This window comes from Caretta caretta, chromosome 1 (assembly GCF_965140235.1).
Source record: "Caretta caretta isolate rCarCar2 chromosome 1, rCarCar1.hap1, whole genome shotgun sequence".
NCBI lineage: Eukaryota > Metazoa > Chordata > Testudines > Cheloniidae > Caretta > Caretta caretta.
In genome coordinates, this window is record NC_134206.1 from 132599111 (window position 1) to 132618599 (window position 19489).

Below are 19489 nucleotides of genomic sequence, written 5' to 3' on the forward strand. Positions count from 1 at the left end.
TCCTCCAGGTGGCAACCCTAATATTGCCCGTCTCTGAAGAGTGGTGCAATATTCTACACCTATTGCATAAAACAACATTCCCTAGACTTTAACATCTCCCATCATTTCAGCACCTACCTATTGGCCAAGTGCAGAATGCAAACATTTCTGTAGCCTTAATAGAGCCCCCCAAGATGGATGTACTCATTTTTTGTATTATAAAATTGAAGCCCTTTCGACTTGCTGTCATTAAAAATCCAATGGCACTTTTAAACTAAATAAAAATATCAACCCTGGATTCCTAGGCAAATTATGCATGAAATCCTGGCCCCACTGCAGTCAGTGACAAAGTTCCTATTCACTTCAGTGAACCAGAATTCTTCCCTAATCAAGTCAAGTAATTACATTCTGCCTATATAAACTCTCCACACCCTTCCCACTGGATACTATTCTTCCTGTCCTAGGGGACTGATCAAAGTCCCCTTAGAACTGGCAGATGTTCTGCCTGGAAATTGTTTGCAGTGTTGTAGACGTGTTGGTCCCAGGATATTAGAGGACAAGGTGAGCAAGGTAATATCTTTTATTAGACCAGCTTCTTTAAACATGCTAAACAATCTGTTCCAGCTTGTATTTAGTTGTGATACTAAGTACCCTTCCCAGACCTGAAGAAGAGCACTCTGTAGCTCGAAAGCTTGTATTACACCAACAGAAGTTGGTCCAATAAAAGATATTACCTCTCTCACCTTTTGTGCAAAATGTTACTCTATTCCACTCCAGAAGTGGCTAATGAGAGGATCCTTGCACATAGTTTGTATTTCAGTGTAAATTGGTAAAGCTCTTTAGGATCATGTGCAACATAAATGTAAGGGATTATTATACAATTACTTTATGTATATTTAATAACATTGCACTCGATGTTCTTTTCACAAACTGTTCTAAGAAATTCAGGAAGTAATTTGCTTGAAAGCTACTAACTAAATTAATTGGTAATTTCCTTAACACTGTTTATTTTGAAAAGGTTTATTGTCACTTAATTTAGTCTCTTCTGCTATTACAGTATGACTGAGAGAAAGTGCTATTTCACTGTGAGGGAGGGAAATTTCTTAATCAGGGAATAAACTAGATATTAGCAAATCCAAATTTTCTAGCACATCAGTCTTGAAACGTGATGGGTGCCCATTGGTATGAACAGAATGTTGGGTATGAAAATTGCACAACCATCTATTGTGATTAGTTCTGCGTTGAATACTTCTCTTGTTAGCTTCTCTAAAACCATTTCAAATGAAAATCTCTCTGAACACTCTTTATTGCACCTATCTCATCTAAAGGTCTTTTCCTATAAGAGACAGAAAATAGAGTGCATCTAAACATTAGGTGTTCTAAAATACTACAGCCTTAACCACAAAAGTTGGCTAAATATTATAGACTGGCAGCAGTTCTTTTCTTTTTTGCAACAACAGAAAACAATACAGAACGCAGTAATTAGGTATGTGTATACGAATTGTTTGAAGGATACCATATGTATCAGATATATCTGACCAAATCCATCTCTACATCAGTCTTTCCTTCTCTGTCTGATATCAATATGACTAGGACTATCAAGCGATTAAAAACATTAATCACAATTAATCATGCAATTTAAAAAATTATTCACAATTAATCGTGCTATTAATCACACTGTTAAAAATAATAGAATACCATTTATTTTAATATTTTTGGATGCTTTCTACATTTTCAAATATACTTATTTCAATTACAATACAGAATACAAAGTGTACAGTGCTCACTTTATATTTATTTTTATTACAAGTATTTGCCCTGTAAAAAAACAAAAGAAATAGTATTTTTCAATTTACCTAATACAAGTACTGTAGTGCAATCTCTTTATCATGAAAGTTGAACTTACAAATGTAGAATTATGTACAAAAAAACTGCATTCAAAAATAAAACAATGTAAAATTTTAGAGCCTGCAAGTCCACTCAATCCTACTCCTTGTTCAGCAAATTGCTCAGCAAGTTTGTTTACATTTGCAGGAGATAATTGTTCCCACTTCTTGTTCAGAATGTTACTTGAAAGTGAGAACAGACGTTCTCATGGCACTGTTGTAGCCGGCATCGCAAGATATTTACCATGCCAGATGCGCTAAAAATTCATATGTCCCTTCATACTTCAATCACCAATCCAGGGGACACATGTCCATGCAGATAACGGGTTCTGCTCAATAATAATCCAAAGCAGAGCAGACCAACACATGTTCATTTTCCTTATCTGAGTCAGATGCCACTAGCAGAAGGTTGATTTTCTTTTTTGGTGGTTCGGGTTCTGTAGTTTCCGCATCAGAGAATTGCTCTTTTAAGACTTCTGAAAGCATGCTCCACACCTCATCCCTCTCAGATTTTGAAAGGAACTTCAGATTCTTAAACCTTGGGTTGAGTGCTGTAGCTATCTTTAGAAATCTCACATCGGAACCTTCTTTGCATTTTGTCAAATCTGCACCAAAATGTTCTTAAAATGAACAACATGTGCTGGGTCATCATCTGAGATTGCTGTAACACAGGGATCAGCAACCTTTGACATGTGGCCCATCAGGGAAATCCGCTGGCGGGCAGGGACAGTTTGTTCACCTGCAGTGTCTGCAGGTTCAGCCGATCGCTGCTCCCGCTGGCCACGGTTCGCTGTTCCAAGCCAATGGGAGCTTCGGGAAGTGGCAGCCACCACATCCCTCGGCCTGCGCTGCTTCCTGCAGCCCCCATTTTTCTGGAATGTTGAACCGCGGCCAGTGGGAGCTGCAATCAGCTGAACCTGTGTCCCGGCCCGCCAGCGGATTTCCCTGATGGCCGCATGTCAAAGGTTGCCGATCCCTGCTATACCATGAAATACATGGCAGAATGCGGGTAAAATAGAGCCGGAGACATACAATTCTCCCCCAAGGAGTTCAGTCACAAATTTAATTAACACTTTTTTTTAACAGCATGGAAGCATGTCCCCTGGAATGGTGGCCGAAGCATGAAGCGGCATACAAATGTTTAGCATACCTGGCATACGTAAATACCTTGCAATGCCGGCTACAAAAAGTGTCATACAAAAGCCCATTCTCACTTTCTAGTGACAGATAAGAAATGTAAATAAGAAGCGGGCAACATTATCTCCTGTAAACATAAACAAATGTGTTGGTCTGAGTGATTGGCTGAACAAAAAATAGGACTCAGTGGACTTGTAGGTTTTGAAGTTTTACATTGTTTTGGTTTTGAGTGTAGTTATGTAACAACAACAAAAATCTACAGTTGTAAGTTGCACCTTCACGACAAAGAGATTGCACTACAGTACTTGTATAAAGTGAATTGAAAACACTATTTCTTTTATCATTTTTACAATGCAAATATTTATAATAAAAAATAATAAACACTTTGATTTCAGTTACAACACAGAATACAATATATATGAAAATGTAGAAAAACATCCAAAATATTTAATAAATTTCAATTGGTAGTCTATTGTTTAACAGTGTGATTAAAACTGTGATTAATCACGATTAATTTTTAAAATTGTGATTAACTTTTTTTAGTTAATCTTTTGAGTTAACTGCAATTAATCGACAGCCATAAATATGACCCAAGAAAGGCAACCAAAGCTTAAAGTCATTCATGGCAAATTGGGTACCCACATAATGTAACTTGCAATTCCCAGAAAATGTGTCCCCTAGTGTCTGAGACTTACATGTTGCATCAAAAAAACCTAGGGAGGCATTTTCAATTTACTGCCTAGGGATTTAATTAAATAACTTCATTAAAAGGAGTCTGATTTCTAAATCAGTCTGCACCATGCTGAATATTTACTGCCTAAGGTTGGTTTACAAAAGTAAAACAGCCACCTGCAGGTTTCATCTTCTTTTGGGGTTGGCGAGGGGGTAGAGGTTTACAACACCAAATAGGGCAAGGCATACTTTAATAGATTAGTAATGGAGCAGGGGCGATGCTGAGGTGCTAGTGAGTTCTCTGGGTTCTGTGCGGACTGAGTGGTTTGCATACTAAGTCATGATAAACTAAGAACTCTCAAAACATTTTTGAGAATGATGGTAAGACTGCTTAATTTGTGACTGGGCCAGTTTAGTCAAGGAATGACTCAAATCATCAAAACATACATCTTGTTCTATGCTGAAAGAAGATTTTGTTTTCTGTAAATCATCTTGGCTTGTATATACAATTCCACCCTGTCTTGTGTAAACAATAACCTGACCTTTCCAAGGTCAGTTGAGTTCAGCAGTCTGAATCAGGGATGCTAAATCAGGGCTTCGAGGAAATGCCAGAAAAAACAGGGAAAGTAAAAATAATAACAGTGTTTGGTTTATACTGGACAGAGATGCCAGATTTGCAAATCCCTAGAAGAACCTCGCTACACACCATTTAAAACCTCCTAAACATTGCTGATCTTGTCAACCACACTTGATGCAGCAGATGTTTTGCTGGTAAACTGGCCTTTCTGAATCCCACAATGAGAACTGAGGCAGGCGTGTCTTGTTGTTGATTCTTTTAGTCTGAGGCTATTTTATTTCTAACATCTAGAGCTAAAAATTTCTTAAAATAATCATGGAAATAGTAATGATCTCTGGGCCTTTGCTGGTTTGGAGAGACATTTCAACATGTATCCCAGATTCATTGGGGAAAGCTTCTCCCACAGTTAGGGTTGAGGTAAGTCTTCCATTATGACCCTAATTTTTACCACATCTCTAACTTTGCCAGACCAAAACTGATGTGCTTGGAACTTTAAATGGGTGAAATTAATTTGAGGTAAACATCTCCTGGGAAGCTAGAGAGGAACTGGAAAAGGTATTTGGGAGATATGGGTTTTTTTCCCTTTTAGAATGACTTCCTAAACTACTTATTAATTTTGGAATAAGAATCTCCCAGTTTGTTTTAATGTGCTGTGTAAGGTTTCTGGGTCTCAGGGTCAGGAGGGTCCCCCTTTGGAGGTAGTAGGGAATCAGTGCTTATGCCAGGTTGGTCAATCAGGCATCCTGTCATGCAGCCGAGCCACTGAACAAGTATTAGCTCAGACCTCCTAGATGAGGGTGGAGGAGACAAACAGTAAGTGGCTCAGGCCTTCTGGATTAAATACTCAAGCTATCTGTGGCTCAGGCCCCCTGCCTGAGGGCTGAGCAAATAAACAGCCAGAGGCTCAGGCGTTCGGGCACAGGGGTTGGTGCTCATCCAGCCCCAAGTGCAGGGAGGGGGAAGGGGACCTGGGCCCACCCTGCTCCATTGGGTCCCAGCCCATGGTACTAGAAGCAACAGGTGGTCCCATCATGGAGAAGCGTGGGGTTGCTACCTTGCCTCCCAGCAACATAGCCAAGTCAATGATTCATTTCCCTGGACTACTACCTACCGGTTTCTGGCAGGATTAGCTGAGCCCAACAAGGTGAGTTAACCCCCTCTGTGCTGGAACGAGGCCACTTTGCCTCATTACAATTGTCCCAGGTTAACACTGGTACTGTTGGTGAGTTTTTGGAGTGGAGTACATTACTTATTAAATTATATTCTCAAATACTTAGAGCTTAACTGGAGAAATCCTGGCCCCTTTGAAGTCAATGGGACAGCTCCCATTGACTTTAATGGAGCCATGATTTCACTCCAAGTGTATTAGGAAGCACACTCATGCTTTATAAAGTATGCATTGACCTGAAGTGCAGGAACAGATGAGGCTTAGGCTGAGCTTCTCTGCTGGGAGAGTAGAAGTAGGGTTGAGCTCTCTTTATGGGCAGTCTGAGCACTGGGGTGAGTTGTCCAGGTGAGTCTGGCAACAGATAGTTATGGATTACGTTATAGGGGTCCTCTCAGGGAGTAAGGGGATATGTCACTTTCACATGGTGTAGGAACATACGCTCACCTCTAAAGCACCTTTCTGTGTCTGGGCATAGTACCCTAGTGGTCCATTCAGTCCAACATGTCTTCCAGCACTTCTGGAATCAAGACAATCTGTCATTGTCTAAGCCCCTGCTCTGTCTGTCCCTTTTCACAGGCACAGAAGAGTCCAAAAATAAGGAACTCAAAGTCCAACCATCTCAGAATCTCTCCTCTGGCCTCTGTATATTACTTATAGTCTTTGATCATTTTCTCTTTCCCTTCTTAGTCTGGGAAAAAGGTAAAGGAAACCAGGTCCCCCCATGCCACTGGGTTCCAGCTCAGGGCCCTGGTTCAAAGCAGCCAGAGTTAACCCTGTCTCAAGGTCTCAAGTTCCTTGCTGTTCCCTGAGTTGCTTCTTACATCTGTGGACTTTCTAACCTCCTATTCTGTTTTCTCTCTCTGAAGGATTGACTTCTCATCAGTTTGTTGGCAGAAGCTACTCTCTGGAATCCTTCTGCCTCTCTAGTAGCCACTCTGCTTGCCTGCCTTAAAAACTTTTTTATCTTCACAACTGCTGTGGGGCTGCCAGTCAGCTCTGACCCCAAACACAGCTTGGTGCAGAGACTCATGTAAGAAAAGCCCCTCCCCAATAGTTTGCTGTCAGGAACTAAATGCCTTATGATTGCAAACTCTACCAAAGCCCCTGCTGTAGACATGTTAGTCCTAGTCATGCTCTCTTTTACCACCTAAAACAATTCTTTTCCTTTCTCAGTAACACACGTGTCAGACACTTGTTATAAGGCACAGGGGGGGTCTAGAACCTGGACTTGCAGAGTCCTTGGGTAGCAATCACATCCATGACACCACCATACTGCTTTAGCAGCAGTTATAGTCAGGGAGTCATGAGCCCTAGGGGAACCCGCCCTGCCCCACACACACACACAGAGGATGTGCCACTCATACGAGGCCCTGATTGACAGGACATTCCTGATTCTATTGGCCCGTAAATCCTGTTTAAATCTTTGGAGGCTGCAGGAAGTTTGTTTGTGCAACTGGGCAGAACCTTAGCCAGTTGCTGCTAAAGGCCCTGTTTTCTTGCTCTGATTGTGATTCCTGAGCCCTGCCTTTGTCTCCTGGCTTTGATACCTGGTTTCTGACTTGGCCTTGTTTCTACTTCTGGTTCATGATCGTGAACTGACAAATGATGCAGATTCCTGACATTTGGCCTTGGGTGTAGCCACTAGGCAAGCTGCCCATGACTTGGCCTTGATACTTGTAGACAGTTGATATATTTAGCTGTGTTGTGATGGTGAGCCATAAGGTATACTGCTGAATTAGATTTTATGCTGTCTTGATGTCACACAGCATAACTCATCATGATTAATTTATGTAACATAACAATATGCCTTAGTGCATAAAATTCCAAGAATTTATATCTGTTGAAATTTTATGCAGATTCTCATTAACTCCCTAAAACACTTTAATTCTGCCCCTTTAGTACTTCTAGTCTGCTATGTGCTGGGTGGGGAACGAGCTTTCTATTATTTCCATCTTTTTCAGCCAGATTCCAATACTTCTGATAGAAACTTTTCAAGGGCTGCAAGAAGTCTGAAGTTTGTGGATGCAGTCTTGAAAATATTTAATCAAATATTGGTTTTATAGCCAGTTTTATATAGAGATGGCTCTTGGGTTACTGTAATTGTACCATCTATCAAGTGCAATCTGAACAATTCACTTAATCGTCTTACTTTCTAGTAATTTAGTACCCGAGAGAGGCAATTTTAGAAAATCCCTTGTCTTCCCCCACAAAAAGAGATTCATTGTAGAGCACAGTAACTCTACCAGTAATCCTCCAAAAATACATCCATATATCAGTTGCATTTGTTACAAACAAAGTTCATTGAGCCAGATTCTAAGCTTGTGTAAATCAATGTAGCTCCTTTGAAATCAATGGAACTGTGTTGATTTACAGCAACTGGGGATTTGGCTCTTTAACTACCCTCTTACACACACACACACACACTCTCTCCGCAGCAAAAGCATAGAATGTGTGGGAGAACCAATATTCGGTATCTAAGTCTGTCCTGTAACTTCGAGGAGTAGTGACCCTTCAAGATAGTCCACTACTGTATATGGATTCTTGTGGGCAGAGGATAAGTGTTCTGGGATAAATGCCACAATATGAATGATTTCAAAATTACACATTCCCATAGAGTTATAAATCTAAACAAACAGGGCTAAGTTCAAAATACATGCAGGGCTGTGGTTAAAAGCTAAAAATGTGAGAAATGCAGTGTTAAAGGAATTACTCCACCCTAACTTTTTTTTCCTGGAAAAAGCATAGGGAAAAATCAGACTAAATCAGAGTACCAATGGGGTGCCACTGGGGTCACAAGGATTTGCTGCTCCCACAAAAGATGTCATAAGTAGTAAGATGCAGCATGTCATGATTTAGTAGAGGGTGACGCTGAGACATGAAAAACAGTCTGAGCAGAGTGCCAAAAAAATAGTGCTATCATGAAAAATACATTTAAACTGTAAGATCTGGTTAAATCAGCATTTTATTGGTTTTATTTAAATTTCTGTGTATCACAGATTTGAAGTCAGCGAAGAGACTACAGAACGCACATTTACATTATAAAAATGACTGCATGCAGCTGGTTGAAAGGGGGCAACTTTTAGTTTGTAAGTAAAAGATGGGATGTACCCATTACAGTCCAAGGCACCGGTGAGAATGCCAACAAGCACAGTAGGGCCAGATGAGCAACCGATACACTTTCATGTGCCTCAGTAACCCAGACAATTGATCCATTGCCAGCCATATCCATCCTAACGAGGTTAGATTTAACATTTCTAATTATATTAGAAGCACAATTGGAGTTGCAGCTAGCAAGGGATGTGAAGGGTAGCAAGAAGTGTTTCTACCGGTATGTTAGCAACAAGAGGAAGGTCAGGGAAAGTGTGGGACCCTTACTGAATGAGGGAGGCAACCTAGTGACAGAGGATGTGGAAAAAGCTAATGTACTCAATGCTTTTTTTGCCTCGGTCTTCACTAACAAGGTCAGCTCCCAGACTGCTGCACTGGGGAGGAGGTGAGCAGCCCTCAGTGGTGAAGAACAGGTTAAGGACTATTTAGAAAAGCTGAACATGCACAAGTCCATGGGGCCAGATGAAATGCATCCGAGGGTGCTGAGGGAGTTGGCTGGTGTGAATGCAGAGCCATTGGCCGTTATCTTTGAAAACTGGTGGCGATCGGAGGTCCTGGACGATTGGAAAAAGGCAAATGTAGTGCCCATCTTTAAAGAAGGGAAGAAGGAGAATGCAAAGAACTACAGACAAGTCAGCCTCACCTCAGTCCCCAGAAAAATCATGGAGCAGGTCCTCAAGAAATCCATTTTGAAGCACTTGGAGAAGAGGAAGGTGATTAGGAACAGTCAACATGGATTAACAAAGGGCAAGTCAGGCCTGATCAACCTGATTGCCTTCTATGATGAGATAACTGGCTCTGTGGATATGGGGAAAGCAGTGGACGTGATGTACCTTGACATTAGCAAAGCTTTTGATATGGTCTCCCACAGTATTCTTGCCAGCAAGTTAAAGAAGTATGGATTGGATGAATGGACTATAAGGTGGATAGAAAGCTGGCTAAATCGTTGGGCTCAATGGATAGTGATCAACAGCTCGATGTCTAGTTGGCAGCCGATATCAAGCGGAGTGCCCTAGGGGTCGGTCCTAGGTCCAGTTTTATTCAACATCCTCATTAATGATCTGGATGATGGGATGAATTGCACCCTCAGCAAGTTTACGGATGACACTAAACTGTGGGGGAGAGGTAGATATGCTGGAAGGTAGGGATAGGGTCCCGAGTGACCTAGACAAATTGGAGGATTGGGCCAAAAGAAATCTGATGAGATTCAACAAGGACAAGTGCAGAGTCCTTCACTTAGGATGGAAGAATGCCATGCACTGCTACAGGCTGGGAACCAACTGGCTAAGTGGCAGTTCTGAAGAAAAGGACCTGGGGATTACAGTGGATGAGAAGCTGGATATAAGTCAACAGTGTGCCCTTGTTGCCAAGAAGGCTAATGGCATATTGGGCTGCATTAGTAGGATCATTGCCAGCAGATCCAGGGAAGTGATTATTCCCCTCTATTTGGCACTGGTAAGGCCATATCTGGAGTATTGAGACCACTTTTGGGGCCCCCACTACCGAAAGGATATGGACAAATTGGAGAAAGTCCAGCGGAGAGCTATGAAAATGATTAGGAGGCTGAGGCACATGACTTATGAGGAGAGGCTGAGGGAACTGGGCTTATTTAGTCTGCAGAAGAGAACTACCTTCAACTACTTGAAGGGGGGTTCCAAAGAGGATGGAACTAGGCTGTTCTCAGTGGTGGTAGATAAGAGGACAAGGAGCAATGGTCTCAAGTTGCAGTGTGGGAGGTTTAGGTTGGATATTAGGAAAAAAACTATTTCACTAGGAGGGTGGTGAAGCACTGGAATGGGTTACCTAGGGAGGTGGTGAGATCTCCATCCTTAGAGGTTTTTAAGGCCTGGCTTGACAAAGCCTTGGCTGGGATGATTTAGTTGGGGCTGGTTCTGCTTTGAGCAGGGGCTTGAACTACATGACCTCCTGCAGTCTCTTCCAACCCTAATCTTCTATGAGTCTATACTTAAAGTGTAAAGCAGATGCTATGGTGATATGACATTTCAAATGCAAAATTGATCTATTTTCAGTAGAACTAAATATGCAGCAAGTTTAAATGAGTGATTTTTAACATGAATGATGTTACATAGCTACCCTGGGCAAGGCTGTATCATTCGCCGTTACACCCAAACCATTAGGACTCTTCTACTGATCAACAGGAGTCAGCCTCTTTCCTACATCCATCCTACCCTAAAGCTCAAGCATCCATCCTAGTGAGCTTCTTTGATCTTGTGAGTAACAGATATCATGCACCTAAACTCAGTTCACTCACATAGTAACACTCTGAAGAATCCATGGGACTAAGCTATTCTGAGTAAATTTTAAAATACATTAAAAATGCAGGCTGTTGTTTGTTTTGTTTTGGAACAATGTTATGTCTCTATAGACATTTCCTCATACTTGCCTGCTGACACATTGTTCCATCGTGTATCATGCCAATATCCAGTTCTGTAGATATTACTTTGTCAAAAATACGACACATACAAGCAATAGATCTCAGTTGGTTTGAAAAGTTGTGGATCTGTATAAAAATTTTCTGAAGAGAGCATTTTCTCTTGCACCCTGCATTTTCTCCTGCATCTATAAAGATACATTAGAGTTTAAACATTTTATAAAAACACATATATATATATATATATATATATATATATATTAAATTGCTGCATCTAAAGAGATTTTATTTGGGTTTTTTAGTGCAGAGACCAGTGTTCCTGGAAATCATGTGAAAATGGATAGAAATATGGGCTACAAGCACCAAAAGGGAGGTTCTGAGAAAATCCCTGGAGAGTTGGCAAGTATCCTGTTTTGCAACTAACAAACAAGTGAAAAGGCTAGGTATGAAATCCTGTCTCCATAAAAGTCAATGGCAAAACTCCCACTGACATCAATAAGGCCAGGATTTCATCCATGGTATCTTTGATAAAAAGGTTAAGGCTGACACCCCTCTCCCCAAATTTTGTGTTTATTGATCTGTAGCAAATTTCAAAGCTGAAGCATTTTTAAAGGCCTAGTGGTATTACATTAGAATGCAAAACACATCCCAAGGCTAAATGAAACATTTTAAAACCAGCCTAATCAGTAGTGCTATTTTTGGTCTGCAGAAACATACATTTTGTTCAACCCACATAGTTTTATTGTTTAATGTTTCCAGGTCAAAACTGACACATTCTAGCTGTAGAGTTGTACAACCCAACAATGCAAGATTCTAAATTCATTCTCTTCAGGGGACTGGATGAGCAAAAAGGATACTTGTATCAGTGTAGCTCTTTGTAGTAATTTCATTATGTCAGTTTTACTATCCCTCCATTCCCATCCCCTCTTTTGTGAATCCAATTACATGCCCAGATATCTGAAGCTGAAAAATGCACTTTGCACAGTTACTCAGATACATTTCATAATGACTAACTGTACAAATTGCAGAAGGTTGAATTCTGAAGCTCCAATTCTTTTCTCTACTTCACGGGACCATTTTTACTAATGGCTTTTATAAGAAACTTTTTAAATTAAAAAATAAATCACAGGAATTTAAAATGGAGAAGGGGGGCATTGAAGTTTCGTTGTATCATTAGCAGGTGTGTATAAAAGAATAGGTAGTAAATATCTTTTATGAGATATCCTCTCAGGTTACAACTCATTGCATAATACACTCTCATGGATCTTTTGGCCAGAATATTTAGATGTGGGTGCCTAAAAATTAGCTTCCTGAATACATGCTTATGCATCCAGGGTAGAATTTTCAAAATGATCTAAGTGATTTAGGAGCATAATTCCATCTTAAATACGTAAGAATGGATTAAGGAGGCAAAGTTTTAGGCAACCAGGTTTGAAAATGTTGTCCTTTGATCTCATTACTACATGGAGAGTATGGTCTTGTGGTTAATGGACTGGAGTAAAGAGATCTGGGTTTTGCTCCAGCTCTGACTCAGAAGTCCTCTGTAACTTTGGACATACTGCTTGTATTGCAGTAGCACCAAAAGGTCCCAGATGAGATAAACCCTCTTGGTATTAGGCACTGTATAATACATAATAGGAGACAGTTGCGGTCCTGGAAAACTGATAGCTTAAGGCTGTGTCTTCTCTAGGGAAAAGAACATGTATTTTTAACATGAGTTTGATAACTTAAGTTAACTCACTCATGATAAAACCCTAGTGAAGACAAGGCTGTTTGCAATTTTCAGACAAGTTTGTAGATCGAGTTTAAAAACCATGGTTGAGCCTGGGTCTTAACTTGACTCACTAATTCATATGAAAACTACAAACTGCCTTGTCTTCATTAGGACTTTATCTCAAGTTGGTTAACTTGAGTTAAGAATAAAAGACAAGGCCTAAGTAAGTAGACAAAACAGACAATGGGTGGGAGAATAAAGTGACTTGTTCAACGTCACACAGTAGGTAGAACCAGAAAGAGAAATGAGATCTCCAGACTCCCACTGTAGAGTCTTATCCACAAGGCCCCATAGGTCAAAATTTTGCAATGTGAAATCACATTTTGGGTGTCTCCATTTTTGAGTGTCCAAACAGAATGTTGTTTTTTGGATGTGTTCTGCTTATAATTCCACTTAAAGATAATCGGAGCCGAGGTTGCTCAGCACATCTGGAAAACCTAGTCTAATATGTCTCAATTTGGATATAAAAATCAGAGAAATTGAAAATCAGAGGCCACCTTTGAAAATGTTGACATGTCAATAAACAAAAGACATTTTGCTCTAAGCACTAAAACTGTCAACTTTTGTTGAGGAACAAGGTAGGTGAAGTAATATCTTTTATTGTACCACCTTCTGTCAGTGAGAGGGGCAAGCTTTTGAGCCACACACAGCTCTTCTGCAGATCTCAAAAGCTTGTCTGTTCACCAACAGAAGTTGGTCCAATAAAAGATATTACTTCACCCACCTTGCCTCTCTAATATCCTAGGAGTGACCCAGCTACAACTACATTGCATACTGATTTTGTCAAGGCATTCACAACCTTCACTTAACAGGATGGTATCCCAGCAGTAAGAGTTATTGTGTAAGGAGACTGTTTTAAATTTGGAAACCAATGTATAGGTCTGGGAAAGGTTATAGTCTCCCTGATACATCAAGCAGAACAATCCCTTATCTATCATTTGTGAACTTTTCCATAGTAATCTCAGACACAAAATTAGTAATCAATTCTCTGTATAAATATTTTACAAGGTGGTTATACAGAGCAGATACACTGCCACTTGAACAATCAACCAAAAATATCTTTCCCAGACTTTACTAGCTGTATGTCATTCTGCTGAAAATAAGGTGGGAAACTATTATTAGCTCTTCTCCTTACTATGTGCAGAAATATTATTAGAACCTATCTTGGTTTTTCTGCAGCCATTCTATATGTGTACATGATCTTCTTTCCATTTCAGACATATATAACATGTATTTATATCCTCCCTCCCTCTTGAGGTTTAATATATCTAAAAAATACTCTATTAGGAAGATGTAAAGAACTTGTACAAGTATGTGAATCAGGCTGTTGTGATTCCCATTTGTAGAAAGACCCTTTAGGCATGTTGTACAGGTATCTAGAGAACATCTGCAAAGCAAAGAAATCACATTCTCTTATGCATTATTTTTTATTCATGGGAAAAGAAATAGCCGTCCATCGCTTGTTAAGAATCTCCAGAAAGCAATCCAAGAATCCTCATCCATATTATTTCAGCAACATTTTTTCTACAGAAGTTGCTGTTAAGAGCAGCTTTAAAATAGTTTGTCTTCAATCTTGGGTCTCACTACTGTAACTAGAAGAAAATGAATTGATCACTTAGAAGGAACTCGACTTCAGAAAAGCTCACCAGGTATAAGCTGTACAGTGTGCAATCTAGCCTAATGTATGGGCTTGATCCTCTCATCTCCTTCACACAGTTTCAACATCCTACCTGCAATAAATAATATGTAAAATCAGAAGGAAATTACAGACTGTGCCTTGCTTAGAAACCTAGAGCAACAACTATGATTAATGGGAACATGCTGTGACACCTAACTGTGTCTGAATATTTCCACAAGTTAGACAATATTTTATTGATCATAAGGTTTTTTATTATTCTTATTTGGTACTGGAAAGTGAATTGAACAATTCAGTTCCTAACACAAAGAGATGAAAATAACTATTTATAAAGTTGTTGGAAATTTTAAAGGCAGAGATGTTTCTATTATTTGTCACTTAGCATTTGCATGAAAACATTCCTATTTGCAGAGATTCCTGAAACATCAGTGTAAGTGCACTCTCATTCTGCTTTGCAGTTTGTTATAAATCACGAAAATTGTTTTCCTGGCTGGCAGAGGTGAAAGCTGAAATATCCCTGAATCTATTTATTTTGCTGATTTTCAAGTGATCTGTTGGTTCTTTTTTTCATGAAGGATACAAGCACCTTCAATAACTTGTGTGTTCACATTTGAAAATGAGGCTCAGGTTATAAATATAACTGGTGAGGGGTAATAACATGTTTCTGGTTAGATGCATAGGGACAGCTTAGAATGTGAAGGCATCAATTACTCTAGGCAATGTGACATCTCTGAGCTGGGCATTTTCCATATTTATGCAATCAGATATTTTTTATGACCACTTATTATTGGAGTAATGCGAGTCTTTTTGCTTCTCCAAGGGAAGATCACATAAGGTCAGGATCCTGTGAGATTCTGATTACCTCCTGCCAAATGTGAGCACCTCTGTCTCCCATTACAGTTGATGGGAGTTGAGAATGCTTAGCAATGTGCAGAATCAGACACTTAAGTACTCTGGCAAAAGAGGCACTGTCTGGCAAGTAGCCTCATGACCATAAAACATAACTCACGTTTAACAGAATGTGTGCCAAACAACAAACGAAATCACTGACGTTTCCTGTTGAGTTCTCTCCTCCCATCCTTTTCGTATCCATCCTTCTTTGGGGGATAGGTTTGCAGGAATGTAAACATTACATATAATAAACCATTAATCTAAAAAACAGGGTCAGGTCTGATCTTAACTTCTACTGATGATGACAGTGATTAAAGGGTTATTGTCCATTTAAAAATCACATTCTGTCTGAACATGTTGTATTTAGTACAGTAAATTTTAATACTTAATGACTTGTCTACACCAGAGTATAGTACAGGCACTACAAGTGCAGAGACCTGCAACTGTGAAAGCAGTCTGGGTCCATGCTTGTCATTGCGGTGTGTACCTACAGGTGCCAGCAAAAGGCATCAGCAGAAGTGAAAGAGTCCAGGAGTGGGGACAGGATAGAGCCTTTCCCTGCTTCTGGAGCCTTTCTCCACTGCCTCCACAATGCCAGAGCCTTTCCTTGTTGTCAAAGCCTTTCAATGAGGTGGGGAAAGGCTCTGGCAGCAGGGAAACAGTGGGATGCTACACTGCTAAAAATGAGTAGTGTAGATGTGGGAGGCACTGCTTGGGTATATAAACACTAGGATTCAGGTCTGTAGGACACTCTACTCTATTCACCTAAGCTGTGCCTCACTGTCTATGCTGCTATTTAAACCCATGCTAGCCGGGCATGCCGTGTCTGTAAGTCTACATGCCGCCATAGATATAGACATACATTAAGATTAATATAATATAAATGAAAATGTTCCCATTTATTCTAATCTGGTTACCTTGTGCATTTTACAAGACTGTGTGCATAGTGAGTTATGCTGCTTCCCCTGTATAGTTAATTAATTGTGTTTGTGAGTCTTTCACACAGTGACAGGGAAGAGGAAAAAATTAAATATACCTGAGTATAAGGTCACAGAATCACAAAAATCGCCAGTGGCAGATGTATTTGCAACCACTTTTCAGTAACATTTTATCATTCATGTGGTATTCTTTCTGGGGAGTTGGCTAAGTATATTAGTGTATGCCAGGATCTGGAACATCTTGAATTTTACAGTGCCAAGGGCCAGTGTGAGTGGCTGCATTCCTGAAGAGGGTAGAGGGAAGGTGACATGAAGTGAATGGGTTGTAAAAGGAGATGAAGAGCTTGTACATTTCAGTAACTGTGGGATTGGCAAAGTAAATGTACAGAATCATAGAAATGTATTGCTGGAAGGGACCTCAAGAGGTCATTGAGTCCAGACCCCCTACACTGAGCCAGGATTAGATAAACCTAGAGCAACCCTGGCAGGTGTTTGTCCAACCTGTTCTTAAAAACCTCTAATGATGGGGATTCTCACAACCTCCTTTGGAAGCCTATTCAAGAGCTTTCCGTAGATTAAGCCTATTACTTTTGTCATACCTTCAGTGGGCAAGGAGAACAACTGATCACCATCCTCTTTATAACAACCTTTAATTTGTCCACATCTTTCATAAAGTGTGGCACCCAAAATTGGACACAGCATTCCAGCAGAGGTCTCACAAGTGCTGAGTAGAGCAGGACAATTACCTCCTGTCTTACATACAACACTTCTCTTAATACAACCCAGAATGATGCTAGCTTTTCTCACAGCTGCATCACACTGTTGACTCATATTCAATTTGTAATCTACTATAACTCCCAGATTCTTTTCAGCACTACTACCACTTGGCCATGTATTCCTCATTTTGTAGTTCTGCATTTGATTTTTCTTTCCTAAGTGAAGTACTTAGCACTTGTCTCCACTGAATTTCATCTTGTTGACTTCAGACCCATTCTCCAATTTGTCTAGGTCATTTTGCATTCTAATCCTATCCTCCAAAGTGCTTGCAACCCATCTCCTAGCTTGGTGTCATCCACAAATTATAAGCATACTCTCCATTCCATTATCGAAGTCATTAATTAAAATATTGAATAGTTCTGACTGATCCCACTAGATACATCCTCCCCGTTTGATAGTAAGCCATTGATAACTATTCCTTGAGTATGGTCTTTCAACCAGTTGTGCACCCACCTTCAAGTAATTTCATCTAGATCACATTTCCATAGTTTATTTATGAGAATGTTGTGTGGGGCTATGTCAAAAACCTTACAAAAACCAAGATAGATCATGTCTACTCCTTTCCCCACCCTGATCTACCTTACTAGTAACCCAGTCAAAGAAGGAAATTAGATTGGTTTGACATAATTTGATTTCAACAAATCCACATTGGCTACTCCTTATAACCCTATTATCTCCAAGGTGCTTACAAATTGATTGTTCAATAATAACTTGCAGTATCTTTCCAGGTATCAAAGCTAAGGTGATTAATCTATAATTCTCTGGGTTCTCTTTGTTCCCCTTTTTAAAGATAGGAACTATGTTTGCCTTTCTCCAGTCCTTTGGAACCTCACCCATCCTCCATGTGTTCTCAAAGATAACTGCTAACAGTTTCAAGATTGGTTTAGGTAATTCCTTAAGTACCTTGGATGAATTTAATCAAATCCTGCTGACTTGAATGCATCTAATTTATCTAAATATTCTTTAACCTGTTATTTCCCGATTTTGGCTTGCATTTCTTTCCTCTTGTTCATATTAATTGTGTTGAGTATTTGGTCACTATTAACTTTTTTAGTGAAAACTGAAGTAAAATAGGCATTAAAAACTTCAGTCTTCTTGATGTAGTCAGTTATTAGCTCTCCTTCCCCACTAGGTAGAGGATCTACACTTTCCTTCCTCTTTCTCTTTCTCCTCATGTATTTATAGAATCTCTTCTTATTGCCTTTTATGTTCCTTGCTTTATGTTTTGTGCCGTAGCCTTTCTTATTTTGTCCCTCCCTGCTTGTGCTATTCTTTTGTACTCCACCTTAGCAATTAGTCCATATTTTCACTTTGTGTAGGATTTCTTTTGGATTTTTTCAGGTCATTAAAAAGCTCCTGTTGCAGCCATATTGACCTCTTACTAATCTTCCTATTGTTACCCCAAAAACAGATTTATGGTACCCTCAGAATAGCTCACTTGTTGCCCCCTCCCAGGTTTGCCAAGGGTCCTCTCTAAGACAGCCCACCTGTCTGCTAATCTGTTTCTGTCAGGTATGGGTTCCCAGGGTTGGTAAGGAATCTTGGGTTAAACAGACCCTGAGAGGTCAGGGATACAGCCCTCCAATAGAAATGGTTGACACCCAGCCAATATTTTTCAAAAACAAGGCACTTCTTTATTTTGATGTAAATAGTAATTTCTGATGTAATAATTGAAATATAAATCCCTTTTATTAACACAACCCTTGGGTACAGGCTAAAAGCACCGGAACCGCAATAACATACAGTTAGAGCAATACTAAATGGCTGTGTTCTGCATGCGGTGTCAGTTGCTTGTAATTTAAACTCTATACATGTCAATTAATATAAACACATACATACATAGACACACCTTTATTAACTCAGACATACACATGTGTACACACCAGCTTATAACAATCTATCAGCAATCTTACTTTCTCTGCTGGCTTCTCAGTCTCTGCTCTGTCATGGTCCTTTCTGCTCTGCCCCAGCAGCTCGTACTGCTGCTGCTCACCTTGTGGCTTCTTCTTCTGCTGTTGCTTCTGATTTCTCCTTTTTCTAAATGCTCCTCCTTTTCCTCCTCTTGCCCTTGACTTCTCTTTCTCTAATGACCTAAAAATCCCTTCTGGCGCACTCCCTTTTATAGTTTTGCCAGCCATCACACCCATTCTGAGCATTCCAATCATTCCAGTTATGCTATTGGCTACTTCTTTCTTAATCCTTCTCTTGTTCTCCAATCACAACTGTTGGAACATAACTGCTGAGTCACTGTTGTTTACCATTTTTGAATATTATGGTCTGTTTAGTATTATGGTCTGTAACCTTTATCCTATATTTACACTGAGCATGCTTGACTATCTATTGAATCTATTTCCCTAAAGTTAAGTATCCTCACACCTTCTTGTCCACTGTCTAAATGAGCCATCTTGATTATCACTACAAAAAAATTTTTCTCCTGCTGATAATAGCTCATCTTAACTAATTAGCCTCTCACAGTTTGTATGGCAACTTCCAACTTATCTGTATGTATATATATTTCTTCTTACTATACGTTCCATTCTATGCATCCGATGAA

The 19489-nt window shown here is 39.9% G+C and overlaps 1 long non-coding RNA gene across 1 annotated transcript; it reads right to left on the reverse strand.

Moving 5' to 3' along the window:
• Positions 1 to 13877: 13877 nt before the first annotated feature.
• On the reverse strand, positions 13878 to 19129 carry LOC125641055 (uncharacterized). The gene is made up of 3 exons (XR_007357981.2): positions 18849 to 19129; positions 15339 to 15426; positions 13878 to 14423 (listed from the first exon to the last, which is right to left on the reverse strand). It is a non-coding gene; the product is annotated as an uncharacterized LOC125641055 (long non-coding RNA).
• Between the last annotated feature and the right edge of the window lie 360 nt (positions 19130 to 19489).